The sequence below is a fragment of the Hyla sarda genome, chromosome 2 (assembly GCF_029499605.1).
Source record: "Hyla sarda isolate aHylSar1 chromosome 2, aHylSar1.hap1, whole genome shotgun sequence".
NCBI classification, from domain to species: domain Eukaryota; kingdom Metazoa; phylum Chordata; class Amphibia; order Anura; family Hylidae; genus Hyla; species Hyla sarda.
Genome location: NC_079190.1, coordinates 416,590,003 through 416,607,558, shown reverse-complemented (window position 1 = coordinate 416,607,558; position 17,556 = coordinate 416,590,003).

The window sequence follows — 17,556 nt, the reverse complement described above, 5'->3', positions numbered from 1 at the left end:
TAAAATTGGCCAGTGCTTGCACAGGGCTCTTTGTAGTTGACGCCACCTGGTATTGTGAGCAGATATAAATCTTACCTGCTCATTTCCCTTTTTACTCTTGGACTGAGTAAGCAAATTGCCTCTCGATGTATCCTTAGCTCGTGCATAGCCTCTGGTGATATCCCTTTCTTGGTATCCCCATTCCCTAAAGCGTAGAGACAGATCATTAGCTTGTTTTTCAAAGTGTTCATGGGTCGAACAAATCCGTCGGATCCGCAGGAACTGACCTGTCGGTATATTTGAGATAAGTGGACGAGGATGAGAAGAGGAAGCGTGAAGAAGGTTGTTAGTAGAAGTTTTTTTACGGTACACATCTGTTGAGGTATAGCCATCTTGGTCAACATCAAACAGTACATCCAGGAACTCAAACAACAAATTGTTTGTTAAACAGGAGAAGTGTGTCTTTCGTGTCAAATAGGTATAATTTTTGGGGTACATGGGAACTCCAGGACATTTTAAAATGGATCCTGAGAAGGTTAAGGCTGTTTCTGACTGGATGCGTCCTACTTCTTTAAAGGTTTTTGGGCTTTGCAAACTACTACATATTTTTATTTTTTTATTTTCTATTGTCGCAAAACTACAGGGTGGGCCATTTATATGGATATACCTTAATAAAATGGGAATGGTTGGTGATATTAACTTTCTGTTTGTGGCACATTAGTATATGTGAGGGGGTAAACTTTTCAAGATGGGTGGTGACCATAGCGGACATTTTGAAGTCAGCCATTTTGAATCCATCTTTTGTTTTTTCAATAGGAAGAGGGTCATGTGACACATCAAACTTATTGGGAATTTCACAAGAAAAACAATGAGGTGCTTGGTTTTAACGTAACTTTATTCTTTCATGAGTTATTTACAAGTCTCTGACCACTTATAAAATGTGTTCAATGTGCTGCCCATTGTGTTGGATTGTCAATGCAACCCTCTTCTCCCACTCTTCACACACTGATAGCAACACCACAGGAGAAATGCTAGCACAGGCTTCCAGTATCCGTAGTTTCAGGTGCTGCACATCTCTTTTTCTTCACAGCATAGACAATTGCCTTCAGATGACCCCAAAGATAAAAGTCTAAGGGGGTCAGATCGGGAGATCTTGGGGGCTATTCACCTGGCCCACGATGACCAATCCACTTTCCAGGAATCTGTTCATCTAGGAATGCTCGGACCTGACACCCATAATGTGGCGGTGCACCATCTTGCTGGAAAAACTCAGGGAACGTGCCAGCTTCAGTGCATAAAGAGGGAAACATATCATCATGTAGCAATTTGGTATATCCAGTGGCCTTGAGGTTTACATTGATGAAGAATGGCCCCACTATCTTTGTACCCCATATACAACACCATATCATCAATTTTTGTGTTCCAACAGTCTTGGAGGGATCTATCCAATGTGGGTTAGTGTTAGAACAATAGCAGTGGTTTTGTTTGTTAACTTCACCATTCACATAAAAGTTTGCCTCATCACTGAACAAAATCTTCTGCGTAAACTGAGGGTCCTGTTCCAATTTTTTTAGTTTTGCCCATTCTGCAGCACCTGAAACTATGGATACTGGAAGCCTGTACTAGCATTTCTCCTGCGGTGTTACTATCAGTGTGTGAAGAGTGGGAGAAGAGGATTGCATTGACAATCCAACACAATGGGCAGCACATTGAACACATTTTATAAGTGGTCAGAAACTTGTAAATAACTCATGAAAGAATAAAGTTACGTTAAAACCAAGCACACCATTGTTTTTTTTGTGAAATTCCCAATAAGTTTGATGTGTCACATGACCCTCTTTCTATTGAAAAAACAAAAGCTGGATTAAAAATGGCTGACTTCAAAATGGCCGCCATGGTCACCACCCATCTTGAAAAGTTTCCCCCCTCACTTATACTAATGTGCCACAAACAGGAAGTTAATATCACCAACCATTTCCATTTTATTAAGGTGTATCCATATAAATGGCCCACCGTGTACAAATTCTGTGCCTACCGGAAAAACACTTTATGGATAAACATGTCCCCGCTTTCAAATCTAGATTTGCCTCATCACTTAGCAAAAAATCCAACAGCCAAGAGTAAAGGGAAAGCAATATCTATCTATAAAATACCTCAATCACCAGGTACTTGACTGTATTATAGACTCTGACAAAAAGTACATTATTTTCATTCTGAATATGGTTAACCAAACTCTTACTACTATCAATGAATAAGTCCTTAACCAGGGAAAAACCTAGTTTATACTGGATCTGATGGTTACAGTCCTTCCCCAGGTTGCAAACCCCTTATTCCTTATGACACACTGTGCAATACATACCCTGACTCAAGGGATTACTTCTATTTACTTCGTCATCATTCCCATAGTAGAATTGAATATGTCCTTGTGGTTCTTTTGGTCTCCAGTGGCAGATACTGCATCAATGCTGTGGTCTAACCATACCACATTGTTTTCCTCCTTTTTTTATCCTATCTCTCTCCAGATCCACATAGTCTTGAAGACTGAATGAATCTCTTCTGCTTAAAACAGTATTTGCGCAGGATATAGCCAACACAATTGATGGTCTCTTAGGAATCATTTAAAGAATTAACAATTTGCTCCAATTTAATGAGAGACATTGAAGTTTGCCCTTAGGAATACCTTCCTAAAACACTGAAGTTGTTTGAAATAAGAAAGGCTTCATAAACTGTCCCAGACACTTTTCAGGCTTGAGGCTTTAGAATTGACTCATATCCAGGCTTTAATGACTTTAGATCTGAGAGACCTCCTTGCATCACTACAGGAGTCTGAAAAAAAGGTATATATCACTCTTATAAATATATGATCCAAGTCTGCTTCAGCAACCTGTACAAATTTGACAAGAGTGGTCATATTTTGGCTAGAATCCAGCAAACCCTTAACCATATCTCCACATTAAGAGTAGATCTGGTCACATACTCCACACAAGAGATTGCTACTAAGCTTTATCCTTCAACTCTCAATTATATAATCTTGATAGTTACATTTGACATAGCTGACCTTGCCCTGGAAATTTTATGTTATGGCCCTAAACTTGCTAAAGGTCTCAGCCTCTGTTCTACGTATACAAGAACAGGAGACCGACTGGAAACCTAGGAAAATGGGCTTGCTACTGGCACTATACCGGTTTGTGGAAAGGAGCAACAGAGAACCACGTTGATATAAAATAAAAATATTGTTGTATCTAATCAAGGTAATGGACAACACATTTTGAGAAGCCTTTGCTTCTTTCCCTCAGGTCCAGATTAACATGGTCTGCGGTTGCCTCTTTCCACACACCGGTATAGTGCCAATAGCAAACCTGTTTTCCTAGGCTTCCAGTTGGACTCTTATTTTTCTTGTTCCCTGATTTTCAATCAATTGATCAACTGGCATGCTGGAAACTGCCGGTAACCTTCACATGCACACTCACAGGTATTAGACTTCTTCCATGGTTCACTTCTTCCCTGGACCTAACATCACTTTCTAAGTTGCATATAAATTTGTACGTACTATGCTATTCTTGCATTTAAATACTCAAATCAGAAATATTCTATGGTAGACCTCAAAGGCCCCCTTTTTCCTTATGGATAATCGTGCTTTCCCAGAGGGAAAGCCATGTGTCCATGTGTCCTCTATGGGGTAAGTGGTTAGATTCAGCCAGACTGTCTGATTTCAGCTTATTCATTTAACAACAATAGCTTCACGACCCTTCACTCCACTGACATTTTCTGTTGTGAGAGAGTCATGAGGCCCCCATACTTCTTAAATAGTCGTCTGAACTTGCCAAAGGCAGCAGCTTTAAACAACTTTAGTCTAAGGTGTATGGACACCTTTAGGGATAAATTTTATAGGGAAGTCAAGTGATTCCCAGGTTTTTACTCTTTCACCTCTAAAATTTTCTGCAGGGAACCTCCAGGTTTCTACCATCAGTGTAAGCTCCATTAGTAAAAATATTATTGTAAGTGCAGCTCACAATTAGGAGGAATCTGAGGTTAAACTTGATGTTCACTTATACCCAAGGTGTAATAAAAGACAACATTATATATCCAATTAAAATGATTTGGCTAAGAGACAGTACTGTAGAAATTTTATTAAAAGAATAATGCAAATAAATATACACAGATACAAGAAAATATTCTAACATTATTCTAGGGCCCTTGTTATTGCAAAAGGTCTCGATGGTAAGGTGTTGGTCTTTTTGCTGATGACACAAAGATATGTAACAGGCTTGATGCTCCTGGAGGGATATGCCAAATGGAAAAGGATTTAGGCAAACTATAAGAATGGTCAGAACTCTGGCATCTGAAATTTTATGTGGATAATTGCAAGATAATGCACCTGGAGTGTAAAAACCCTCAGGCAGAATATAGAATATTTGACACAGTCCTGATCTCAGTATCTGACTAAAGGGATTTAGGGATAATTATTTCAGAAGATTTAAAGGTAGGCAGACAATGTTATAGAGCAGCAGGGGATACTAGCAGAATGATTGGATGTATAGGGAGAGGTACAAGCAGTAGAAAAAGAGTGTTCATGCTGCTGTACAGAGCTCTGATAAGAAATCACTTGGAGTATTGTGCGCAGTACTGGAGGCCATATCTCCAAAAGGATATATATATATTCTAAATAGAGTTCAGAGCTACTAAACTAGTATATGGATTGCAAGATAAAACATACCAGGAAATGTCAAAGGACCTTAAAGGGGTTATCCACTACAATGTGATTTTAGTATGCACCTGCCAGACAGTAATGGACATGCTTAGGAAGGAACTGCACTTGTCTTGGGGCTAAATGGCTATGTTGTGAGATTACCATAACACTGTGGATAGCTTTTTGAGAACTGGTATTTCCTGTTCAAGTTTTCTTTTTTGCCTAAAACTCCCATAATTCCATTTTCCTCCCTCCCACACATCAGCCAACCCACCCATTGAAACATAAATGAGCTGCATACATTCAAAAGACCTGTGGTTTTCAATCAGGGTGGTTACAACTGTTGAATTAGTTGCAGATTGATCTCTCTCCCACGAAGCGATCGCTCCACCCATTGAAGCAGACAGGCTCCCTGTCATCAGCTGACTAGTGAGTCAGGTCTCAGCCGCATTGCAACCTGGGAAAAATCTGAGACAACAGTAATTTTGTATGCTGTTAAATATTGGGGTGAAAATCACAGAATTGTGAGAAAACCATCACACACAGGTACATACACTATATTATGAACTACACTAACTTTACAGCCACTGTACCACATCCAAATAAAAAAAATCCTGGGATACCCGTTTAACATGTATAGCTTGGAAGAAAGACGAGACAGAGGTGATATGATAGAAACTTTTTAATACAAAATGGGAATCAACACGGTAAAGGAGAGAAGATATTTAAAAGAAGAAAAACTACCACAAGAGGACATTGTTTTAAATTAGAGGGGCAAAGGTTTGAAAGTAATATCAGGAAGTATTACTTTACTGAGAGAGTAGTGGATGCATGGAATAGCCTTCCTGCAGAAGTGGTCACTGCAAATACAGTGAAGGAGTTTAAGCATGTATGGGATAAGCATAAGGCTACCCTTCATATAAGATGGGGCCAGGGACTATTGATAGGATTCAAATTATTGGGCAGACTAGATGGGCCAAATGGTTCTAATCTGCCAACACATTTTATGTTTCTATAGGTTTCTATAGCAGTTTTCACCTACTGGATTTCAATATCCACCAATAGCAGCAATTCTGACTGCAGTGACAGCGAATGTGCTGTAAATATGGTGCAACCGCTCTGATGGTTGCAGAGGCTCATGGCTGGATCGCTGGCTGCAGATAGTCCAATGGCACAGGACACAGCATAAACCGCAGAGCTTTCAGATGTATAAGATAGCACAACCTCAAACTGGTGGGTCCGGGGTACTCGTACGGCATCCAACGCCAGAACCACAGCCTTACCGGTGAGTAAGGAGCAGGAATGGATCATCTGTTGGCTTCTGAGGATTTAGGTAAGCAAGCTCGTAGGCAGCAGATGGGGAGGAATTTCATGTCATAACAGCAGTGTATCTTTTGTAACAACTACCTAGACACGTTTCAGGATACTTAAAGATTAAAAATCCAAACCCTTCTTTAGTAGTTATGCTAAAGAATAAAATTTGTTTGGTCTATTTATACACATACGGTCTTAAACAAAATGGTCACATTATTATGTAGAATATTTGACATGGATTGTCAGGAATGGGTTTCTTTTTGTAAGGATATATAGAACTGTCTCCACTCATTTCGGTGTGAACGAGTTCTATATATCCTTGCAAAAAGGAAACACATTCCTTACAATCCATGTCATATATTCTACATATTAATGTGACCATTTTGTTTGATTGAGATTGTATGTGTATAAATAGACCAAACTAATTTCTACTGAAGAAGGGGTCGGATTATTATTTTTTTTATATCTAAGTACTCTGAAATGCGTCAAGGTAATTGTTACAAAAGACGCACTACTATTATGACATGAAATTCTTCCCCATCTGCTGCCTATGAGCCTTCTGACCTAAATCCTCAGAAGCCAACAGATCCATTCCTGCTTCTTACTCACCTGGGGAAGCTGTGATTCTGACGCCAGATGCCGCACGAGTACCCTGGACCCGCCAGTTTGAGGTTGTGCTATCTAATAAATCTGACAGCTTTGCGGTTAAGCTTCTGTCCTGTGCTATCAGACTATCTGCAGCGGTGCCTGCCAGCGCTAGTGTTGCTCGCGAATATTCGCAATACGAATTTTATTCGCGAATATCGCATATTCGCAAATTCACGAATATTTGCGAATATAGCACTATATATTCGGAATTACAAATATTCGTTTTTTTGTTTTTGTTTTTTTTTGCTAATTTTGGCATATGCGAATCTTCACTTATGCTAATTTTCGCATACATGAATTTTGCAAATATGCAAAAATAAAATGCAAATATTACGAATATGCGAATTTAGCATAAATATGACGAATAATCGTCCATATATTCACAAAATATGGCAAATTCGAATATATGGCCTATGCCGCTCAACACTAGCCAGCGCTTCATCTATAAGCCTCTGCAACCATCGGAGCGGCCGCACTATTTTTGACAGCACGTTCGTTGTCATGCGGTCAAAAGCTCTGCTATTGGTGGATATTGGAATCCAGTAGGTGAGAACTGCTATATGTTACGGCTCATGCAATTTGCATCCCAGTATTTTAATCCTTAGACCATTTGAGCTACGTAAATTAAGCGGGACTTTGTTTTATTTTTACATTTCGTATGCCGGACTATTGAATTACAGGAGTATGCAACATATTCTGCGATTGAATGGGAGAGGAGATAAAAATTTTATGGAAATACATTCAGTAGTGCGTTTGCGAATCATGTTTGTATTATATTATTTGATTGCTATACATTTTAATTATCATCCTTGAACAAGGTCCCTGTGTTAGGATATTTACTTGTATCTGTGTATATTTATTTGCATTATTATTTTAATAAAATTTCTATGTATTTGTAGCACTGTCTCTTATCCAAATCATTTTCATCATGTACCAGTGGTACTAGTGATGTCCTTGATGTTTGGATATACTGTAGATTGGCTGTGGCTTGTAGTGCTCACTCCAGTCACAGTCTGTGTCCCACTGGTCACTATGGCTCAAGGGCTTCCACAGTGACTCCTCACACTCTATAGGCTTGCACAACAAAAAAAAGGGAGATGTACTATGGATTTCTATACTTGTAGTTCCCCTAGGGCAGTGGTGGGCAACCTTTTTTTTTCAACTGAGCCAAATCTCGCCAAAACCACGATTGAAATTTATTTTGAGAGCCACATTTTTAAAACCGAAAATACATAGGATGGTACACCGTTTTTAGTTTCAATGAGTTTTTATTATATGTGGGTGCACATGACAGGGGGGGTCCTGTCATTTGCCCCCACATATAATGCCCCCCTGCCATGTGCCCCTCATATATAATGCCCCCCTGACATGTGCCCCTTATATATAATACCCTATGTCCTGTGCCCCTCACAATATAATGCCCCCCTGACATGTGCCCCTCACTTATAATGCTCCTGTCATGTGCCCCCACATATCATGTCCCCTGACATGTGCCCTTCACATATACCATATATGCCGGCGTATAAGACGACCCCCAACTTTCACAGTTAAAATATAGAGTTTGGGATATACTCGCAGTATAAGACTACCCCTACTACCGTGATGTATGGTACCTTGTAGTCCCCCCCCCATTAGGGAGGCAGTATAGTTCCCCCCACATTAGGTAGGCAGCATGTTCCCCCACAATAGTAGGCAGCTCCCCCACATTAGGTCAGCAGTTCCCCCACAATAGTAGACAGCTCCCCCACATTAGGTCAGCAGCTCCCCCACATTAGGTCAGCAGCTCCCCCACAATAGTAGGCAGCTCCCCCACAATTGTAGGCAGCTCCCCCAAAATAGTTGGCAGCTTCCCTCCCCCCACAATATTAGGAAGTTCCCCCACAATAGTAGGCAGCTCCCCCCACAATAGTTGGCAGTATAGTTCCCCCACAATGGTAGGCAGCTCCCCCCCCCACAATAGTTGGCAGTATAGTTCCCCCACAATGGTAGGCAGCTCCCCCCACAATAGTTGGCAGTATAGTTCCCCCACAATAGTTGGCAGTATAGTTCCCCCACAATAGATGGCAGTATAGTTCCCCCACAATAGTTGGCAGTATAGTTCCCCCACAATAGTTGGCAGTATAGTTTCCCCACAATAGTTTGCAGTATAATTCCCCCACAATAGTTGGCAGTATAGTTCCCCCACAATAGTTGGCAGTATAGTTCCCCAACAATAGTTGGCAGTATAGTTCCCCCACAATGGTAGGCAGCTCCCCCCCCCACAATAGTTGTCAGTATAGTTCCCCCTACAATAGTTGGCAGTATAGTTCCCCCCACAATAGTTGGCAGTATAGTCCCCCCACAATGGTAGGCAGCTCCTCCCCCCCCCCACAGACATACAGATTCAAGCCATATACAGTGTACGGCTGGAGGCTGTATGTCTGTATGCTGCCCCCCACAGTGTTCCGGTCACCGCTCCTCCGGTCTGGGGTCACATCTACTGCTATGGCCTATGGACCATAGCAGTAGGTGCCTGGACCGGAGGAGCGGTGACCGGAACACTGAAGATGACGTACCGCCGTCACTTACCAGGCTCCGACCGGCGCGCGTCTTCCTCAGGTCCTCCTGGTACTCCTGCGCCTCTATGGTTGTACGCACGGGACGTCACTGCGTACAACCATAGAGAGGCGGAGGATCACAGGAAGACCGCAGGAGGACCGGAGGAGGACGCGCGGCGGGCGGGGAATGGTTAGTGACCTGCGGACATCCTTATGTCCCGAAAAGATTTTTCGGAACCCAGGGATGTCCGGCATAGGAAAACCTATGATTATCTGCCCGGGCCGGCTCCCGTGCGGCTGCAGGCGGGAGCCGGCCAGAGCAGGTAAAAACTAATACTGTAAACTAAAAACCAGGGGGCCTCCAGCTGTTGTGAAACTACAACTACCTGCATGCCCGGACGCTGGATGCACCCTGGTTTTTAGTATACAGCAGTGGTCGGCACTATGCGGCCGCTGTTGCTCTGCATACAAGGGCCTGATACTAGTATCAGGCCCTTGTATGATACCAGTGGGCATGGGCGGCCGCCGCAGCCCGACAGCATTGCAAGAGCCGTGTTAAAGTGCGTGAAGAGCCGCATGTGGCTCGCGAGCCGCAGCTTGCCGACCACTGCCCTAGGGCACACTGGGATAGAAATGCTGGATAGTAGTATTTTCAAACAGGGAAACAGTGACAATCAGTACAGTAAAACATCACAAACATCAAAAGTATATACAACATTTAAAATTTTTCAGATTGCTACCAACCACAAACTTTACAGAGAATTCAGTGAGACACTGTAATACAAGGCTTCCCTGGTCATTACAGCCTATTGCTATAAGTTTAACCTTTCGAGGATGAAGGGCATTCAGGTACGCTCCTGCATCCTGGTACTTAAAAGGTGTATTCCAGGCAAAAACTTTTTTTTATATATTAACTGGCTCCGGAAAGTTAAACAGATTTGTAAATTACTTCTATTAAAAAATCTTAATCCTTCCAATAGTTATTTGCTTCTGAAGTTTTCTGTCTAACTGCTCAATGATGATGTCACGTCCCGGGAGCTGTGCATGATGGGAGAATATCCCCATAGGAACTGCATAGCTTCCGGGACGTGACATCATCATTGAGCAGTTAGACAGAAAACAACAACTTAACTTCAGAAGCTAATAACTATTGGAAGGATTAAGATTTTTTAATAGAAGTAATTTACAAATCTGTTTAACTTTCTGGAGTCAGTTGATATATAAAAAAAAGTTTTGGCCTGGAATTCCCCTTTAAGGACCAGGGACATACCTGTACGCCCTGTGGTTTTCTGGATACCTTGTTGAAATCGTTCAAGAGGCATTCCAAGACAATGCCTAGGGGGGTCTTGAGACCCCACCATAACGGCGATCACTCTGATTCTCCGATCGATTCTGAGATTCCGAGCTTTTCCTGGCCAATTTGGTCTTCGGTGACCCGGTGGTCCAGAAAAATAGTGATTGGTGCTGTCCGAGGCAGCACCAATCACTGAAGTGTAGCAGTGAGGTGGCAGCGGTGCCTCCTCCTCCTACAGCTACAACCAAGCATTTGAAGTCCTGTCCCCCCACTCTGATAGTCCAAAAGTGGGGGAACATCACAGAGATCAGTGGTGGTGGTGGAGGTGCGGGTGAGTGACCAGCATGCCCTGCTCTGCAACATCTGGCCCTCCAGATGTTGCACAACTACAACTCCCAGCATGCCTGGACAGTCAACATACAGCAGACATATTGTATATGGGAATCGACATATCATTTATTTGGCATGTCTTTCTTACAAGCAGAGAGTTTTAAAGTTACAAAAATTTTCATGACATTTTTGAATTTTTCACAAAGAAATTATGCAATCAATGATGAAAATGTGCCACTATCTTAAAGTAGAATATGTCATGAAAAAAACAATCTCAAAATCAGTCTGATAAGTAAAAGCATTCCAGAGTTATTAATGTTAAAGTGACACAGGCCAGAATTGCTAAAAATGCCCTGGTCCTTAAAGGGGTACTGGTAGACATCACTTCAGTCCAAACAGAACATGCTATATTATAAAGGCACTGTTTTACAATATAACTGAACTGAATTTATTTTATAGCGCAAAAGTAGTGGCAATGTGACCAGGGCCGGTTTTAGGCTTAGCGTGGCCCTAGGCAAATTTAAAAGTGGTGCCCCAAAAGTTGTAATAGTGGACTAACCAGATTTGCACATTTTTTGGTCACTTCAAATACCATAAAAAATATCTAAAAAGCAATTGAAAAGTCCCATTAAAACAAAAATGGTACCGATAAAAACTACAAATCAAAGCGCAAAACATGAATCCCCATATACAGAAAAATAAAAGAGTTATAGGGATCAGAATAGTACAATTTTATATGTTTGTATAGTTCCCCCACATTAGGTTGGCAGTATAGTTCCCCCACATTAGGTTGGCAGCATACTGCCCCCACATTAGGTTGGCAGTACAGTTCCCCCCACATTAGATTAGCAGTACAACTCCCCCACATTAGGTGTGCAGTACAGTTTTCCCCACATTAGGTGTGCAGTACAGTTCCCCCCACATTAGGTGTGCAGTACAATTCCCCCCACATTAGGTGTGCAGTACAGTTTTCCCCACATTAGGTGTGCAGTACAGTTCCCCCCACATTAGGTGTGCAGTACAATTCCCCTCACATTAGGTGTGCAGTACAGTTCGCCCCACTTTAGGTGCAGTATAGTTCCCCCACATTAAAGGAGTAGTCCAATGGTGAAAAATTCTATACAGTTAGCAACAGTTTAAAAAGTGATATAACTTTGTAATATACTCACATAACCCATCTGGAACGGAAAGTACCTTCTTCAGTGATTTCTCTCTAGACAGGAAGCGCTACATAATCCAGCATCTCGACCTACACTTCTTCTACAGCCTGTGGTCAGCTCGTCATCCCTTTGCTCATAGTTCTCAATATGTGAGTACTCACCAATCACAGCACTCACACATTGAACCAATCACAGCAGTCCTGCTTGAGCCTGGTCACGTGGGTGCCATGCTGTAAGCCAGGAGAAGTGTGAGGGGGAGAATGAGGACATACACAGCTCCTCCCCTCCCAGCTCTGTTTACACAGGACCTAACTTATCATGGGGAGGTTTCATGTTTGCATGGGGGGAGGGGAGGGAGGACGTGTGTGAGGAGACATAATAACGGACTGCAGGGGAATAAATATCATACTGGGGATGATTTATATGTGTGAGGGGGGGATCTCCTGAATGACATGCTGGGAGTTGTAGTCTTTGTTATGTGTGTTTATGCTAGTGTTTCCAAACCAGTGTGCCTCCAGCTGTTGCAAAACTACAACTCCCAGCATGCCCTGACAGACTTTGGGCATGCTGGGAGTTGTAGATTTGCAACAGCTGGAGGCACACTGGTTGGAAACACTGTTCTAGCCTATTCAGCATACACATCATGTTACCCCAGTGTTTCCCAACCAGGGTGCCTCCAAATGTTGCAAAACTACTGCTACCAGCATTCCCTGGTTGGGAAACACTAGCATACACACACATAACAGGGACTACAACTCCCAGCATGTCATTCAGGAGTCCCCCCCCCCCCCTCACACATAGAAATCATCCCCAGTATAATATTTATTCCCTGCAGTCTATACACCACCAGCCCGTGCAGTGTAATATGTCTCCTCACATATAGAAATCATCCCCCCTCCCCTCTCAGTGCTTTCCCGTGCAAACTTGAAACCTCCCCATGATAAATTAGGTCCTGTGTAAACAGAGCGGGGGAGGGGAGGAGCTGTGTATGTCCTCATTCAGGCTCAAGCAGGAGTGCTGTGATTGGTTCAATATGTGAGTGCTGTGATTGGTGAGCAATAAGAAGGGCAGAGATTTAGCACAGTAGGGCGTGATATGGGCAGGCTTTTTTTCAGAGTGAAGAGGATGATGGGAGCTCAGGCTCCATAACCAGGAAGTGCTGCTATGTTCACAGTGGCATAGCATACAAATAGGATGGGGCAGACATATAATGAAAAGTGTGGTGACATCATGGAGTCAAGGTCTAGCCTGTGGGAGGTACTTATTTTCAGATTTTTCACTATTGGATATCTCCTTTAAGTGTGCAGTGCAGTTCCCCCACATTAGGTGCAGTACAGTTCCCCCCACATTAGGTGCTGTACAGTTCCCTCCACATTAAGTGCAGTACAGTTCCCCCCACATCAGGTGCAGGACCGTTCCCCCAAATTAGGTGCAGTACAGTTCCCCCACATTAGGTGCAGTACAGTTCCCCCATTAGGTGCAGTACAGTCCCCCCACATTAGGTGCAGTACAGTTCCCCCACATTAGGTGCAGTATAGTTCCCCCATATTAGGTACAGTATAGTTCCCCACATTAGGTACGGTACAGTTCCCCCACAGACATACAGACTTCAGCCATATACAGTGTTCCGAACACCGGTCCTTCAGTCTGGGGTCACGATCTACTGCTATGGCCTATAGACCATAGTAGTGGGTCCCGGGACCGGAGGAGCGGTGGTTGGAGCACCAAAGAGGACGTGCTGCCAGCTGGTGCTGGTGACTTACCATTCTGGCCGGCGAGCGTCCTCCTCACAGCTCTGCTTCTTTGTTGCTCTGGGCGCACGCACGGGATGTCAGTGGCGTCCCTGCATGCACTGACTCCTGGCGGCCCCTGCGTTTTTAAAATTAACAGGGGGGCTGCCGCAGAGAGGAAACCGGGGCATCCTTGTGTCCTGAAGAGACACAGGAATGTCCAGAATGTGACAGAGGCAGGGGCCCCTGCGGGCTGCTCAGTGGCGGCCGCGGATCCCCCCCCCCCCCCCCGGGCTTGATCAGGCCTATGCTGAGCAGCCGGCAGGGGGACCCCTGGGGGGATCGGGGCCCTAGGTAATTGCCTGGTTTGCCCCGCCCTAATGCCGGCCCTGCATGTGACCATTATAATGTCTTTACCAGGTTCCCAAATCAGTGAGAACTGACAATGTCCGAACGGCAGCGTTTGGGAAGTCAAGAAGCACTTTAATTTGTCTCTTTTACATGAAAAATTAATGCAAAAAAAATAACAGGACAAGCCCTTTAAGGGAAGGTATGAATAATAGAAATATGTTACTGTGGCTCTTACAGTCACTTAGCTTGTCATGCATTTGTCACAGATTTGGTTTTATCTTCTCCATGTTCTCATTCAACACTATAACGTACTTATAGAAGTTACTGACCTACTAATAACATAACCTTTCACAATGGCCATTGGCGCTTCCAAAACCATACAACCATAATCTTGACCTTTTCCAAAATGTACAGTGGGGATCAATAGTTTGGCACCCCAGGTAAAAATTTGTATCAATGGTAATAAAGAAGCCAAGCAAAGATGGAAAAAACTCCAAAGGGCATCAAATTACAGATTAGACATTCTTATAATATGTCAACAAAAGTTACATTTTATTTCCATCATTTAAACTTTCAAAATAACAGAAAACAAAAAAATGGCATCTGCAAACGTTTCGGCACCCTGCAGAATTTATAGCATGCACTGCCCCCTTTGCAAAGCTGAGACCTGCCAGTGTCATGGATTGTTCTCAGTCATCATCTGGGAAGACCAGGTGATGTAAATCTCAAAGGTTTTAAATGCCCAGACTCATCTGACCTTGCCCCAACAATCAGCACCATGGGTTCTTCTAAGCAGTTGTCTAGAAATCTGAAACTGAAAATAGTTGATGCTCACAAAGCTGGAGAAGGCTATAAGAAGATAGCAAAATGTTTTCAGATGTCAATATCCTCTGTTCGGAATGTAATTAAGAAATGACAGTCATCAGGAACAGTGGAAGTTAAAGCAAGATCTGGAAGACCAAGAAAAATATCAGACAGAACAGCTCACAGGATTGTGAGAAAAACTATTCAAAACCCACGTTTGACTGCACAATCCCTCCAGAAATTCCCGGAGGTTGCTAGGAGTAACCACCGGTGTATTTGTTCTATTTTGATACACCCCTTCGGACATGGATCATTTTACCGTTGGCCCGACAAAGATCCATCCACTCACGCATCACTCAGGGTGCGTATTTATCTTTATTATTAGTTACACATCATCACTTTATTCTATGACCTGCTCATGTTCTTCTTTACATGCAGGAATTCCGATCAGCACCTGATTTCCTGAAAAGCATCTTCAGACACCGGCTCTTTTTGTGCAATAATCAGGCATTTGTGTAATATTCTGTTTCTCTTCTTCTTTTAATATATATACACCCAGTTTTTATACTATTTATATATAATAAATTCTACATCTTATATATTTTTGCGCCAGTAAATATTTTATTACATTTTTTACAGGTTTATAACCCACATATTGGGGCAGGCAGGAACCCAACCATATACAAGGCAGCATTTTAACTAATTACCCACACGAGCAAATAACTTATGACCATCATCTCCCTATCCATTAGAGCGCCTGTGAATTCTTTAACTAAAATCTAACTTTTGTTGACATATTATAAGAATGTCTAATCTGTAATTTGATGCCTTTTGGAGATTTGTCCATCTTTCCTTGGCTTCTTTATGCACATTAATAATTTTTTTTTACCTGGGGTGCCTAAACTGTTGATCCCCACTGTATCATCTAAATGTATGGAGTGAGATTTATTTCAGTGTTAAAGAAGTGTTGTCATTATTTTCCTTTCCAGTGAATAAGAATTTAAGTGACACTTATTGTTTGCAGGAAAAGTTTCACAGCTGAAGTAACAGTCAAAACCTAATACATTGTCAGTGTGTGACATGATGCTGCTGTATTGAAATTATTGTTTTGCTTTTTCTCGAGTCATTAACCCCTCAAGGACTGAGCCCTTTTTTGCAATTCTGACCACTGTCACTTTATGCATGAATAACTCTGGGATGCTTTTACCAATTATTCTGATTCCGAGAATGTTTTTTCCTGACATATTCTACTTTACAACAGTGTTAAATTTATTTTCATTGTTACTTGCATCCTTTCTTGGTGAAAAATCCCCAAATTTTGAAAATTTTGAATTTTTCGAACCTTGAAACTCTGCTTGTAAGGAAAATGGATATTGCAAATAAATTATATATTGATTCACATATAACATATGTCTACTTTATATTTGCATCATGAAGTTGACATGTTTTAACTTTTGGAAGACATCAGAGGGCTTCAAAGTTCAGCAGCAATTTTCCAATTTTCCACAAAATGTTAAAAATCAGAATTTTTCAGGGACCAGTTTAGATTTGAAGTGGATTATAGGGGTCTTCTTATTAGATATACCCCATAAATGACCCCATTATAAAAACTGCACCCCCCAAAGTATTAAAAATTACATTCAGAAAGTGTGTTAACCCTTAGGTGTTTCACAGGAATAGCAGCAAGGTAAAGGAGAAAATGCTAAATTTTCATTTTTCACCCTCGCATGTTCTTGTAGACCCAGTTTTTGAAATTTTACAAGTGGTAAAAGGAGAAAAAGCCCCCCAAAGTTTGTAACCCAATTTCTCTTAAGTAAGGAAATACCTCATATGTAGACATCAAGTGCTTTGCTTGTGCACTACAATGCTCAGAAGAGAAGAAGTCACATTTGGCTTTTGGAATGCAGATTTTGCTGAAATGGTTTTGGGGGGGGGGGGGGTGGCATTTAGGAAGCCCCTATGGTGCCAGAACAGCAAAAAAAAAAAAACACATGGCATACTATTTTGGAAACGACACCCCTCAAGGAATGTAACAAGGCATACAGTGAGCCTTAACACCCCACAGGTGCTTGACAAATTTCTGCTAAAGTTGGACGTGATAATTAAAAATTTGATTTTTTTCACTAAAATGCTGGTGTTACCCCAAATTTTTCATTTTCACAAGGGGTAATTGGAGAAAAAGCGTCCCAAAATTTGTAACCTGATTTCTTCTGAGTATGGAAATTCCCCATATGTGGATGTAAAGTGCTCTGCGGGCGAACTACAATGCTCAGAAGAGGAGGAGCGCCATTGAGCGTTTGGTGAGAGAATTTGGTTGGAATAGAAGTGGGAGGCCATGTGTATTTACAAAGCCCCCCGTGGTGCCAGAACAGTGGACCCTCCCCCCACATGTGACCCCATTTTGGAAACTACACCCCTCACAGACTTTAATAAGGGGTGCAGTGAACATTTACACCCCACTGGCATTTGACAGATTTTTGGAACAGTGGGCTGTGCAAATGAAAAATAAAATATTTCATTTTCACAGACCACTGTTCCAAAAATCTGTCAGACACCTGTGGGGTGTAAATGCTCACTGCACCTCTTATTACATTATGTGAGGAGTTTAGTTACCAAAATGGGGTCACATTTGGGGGGGTCCACTGTTCTGAAACTATGGAGGCTTTGTAAACACACATGGCCTTCAATTTCAGACACCTTCTCTTGCCAAAATCCCAAT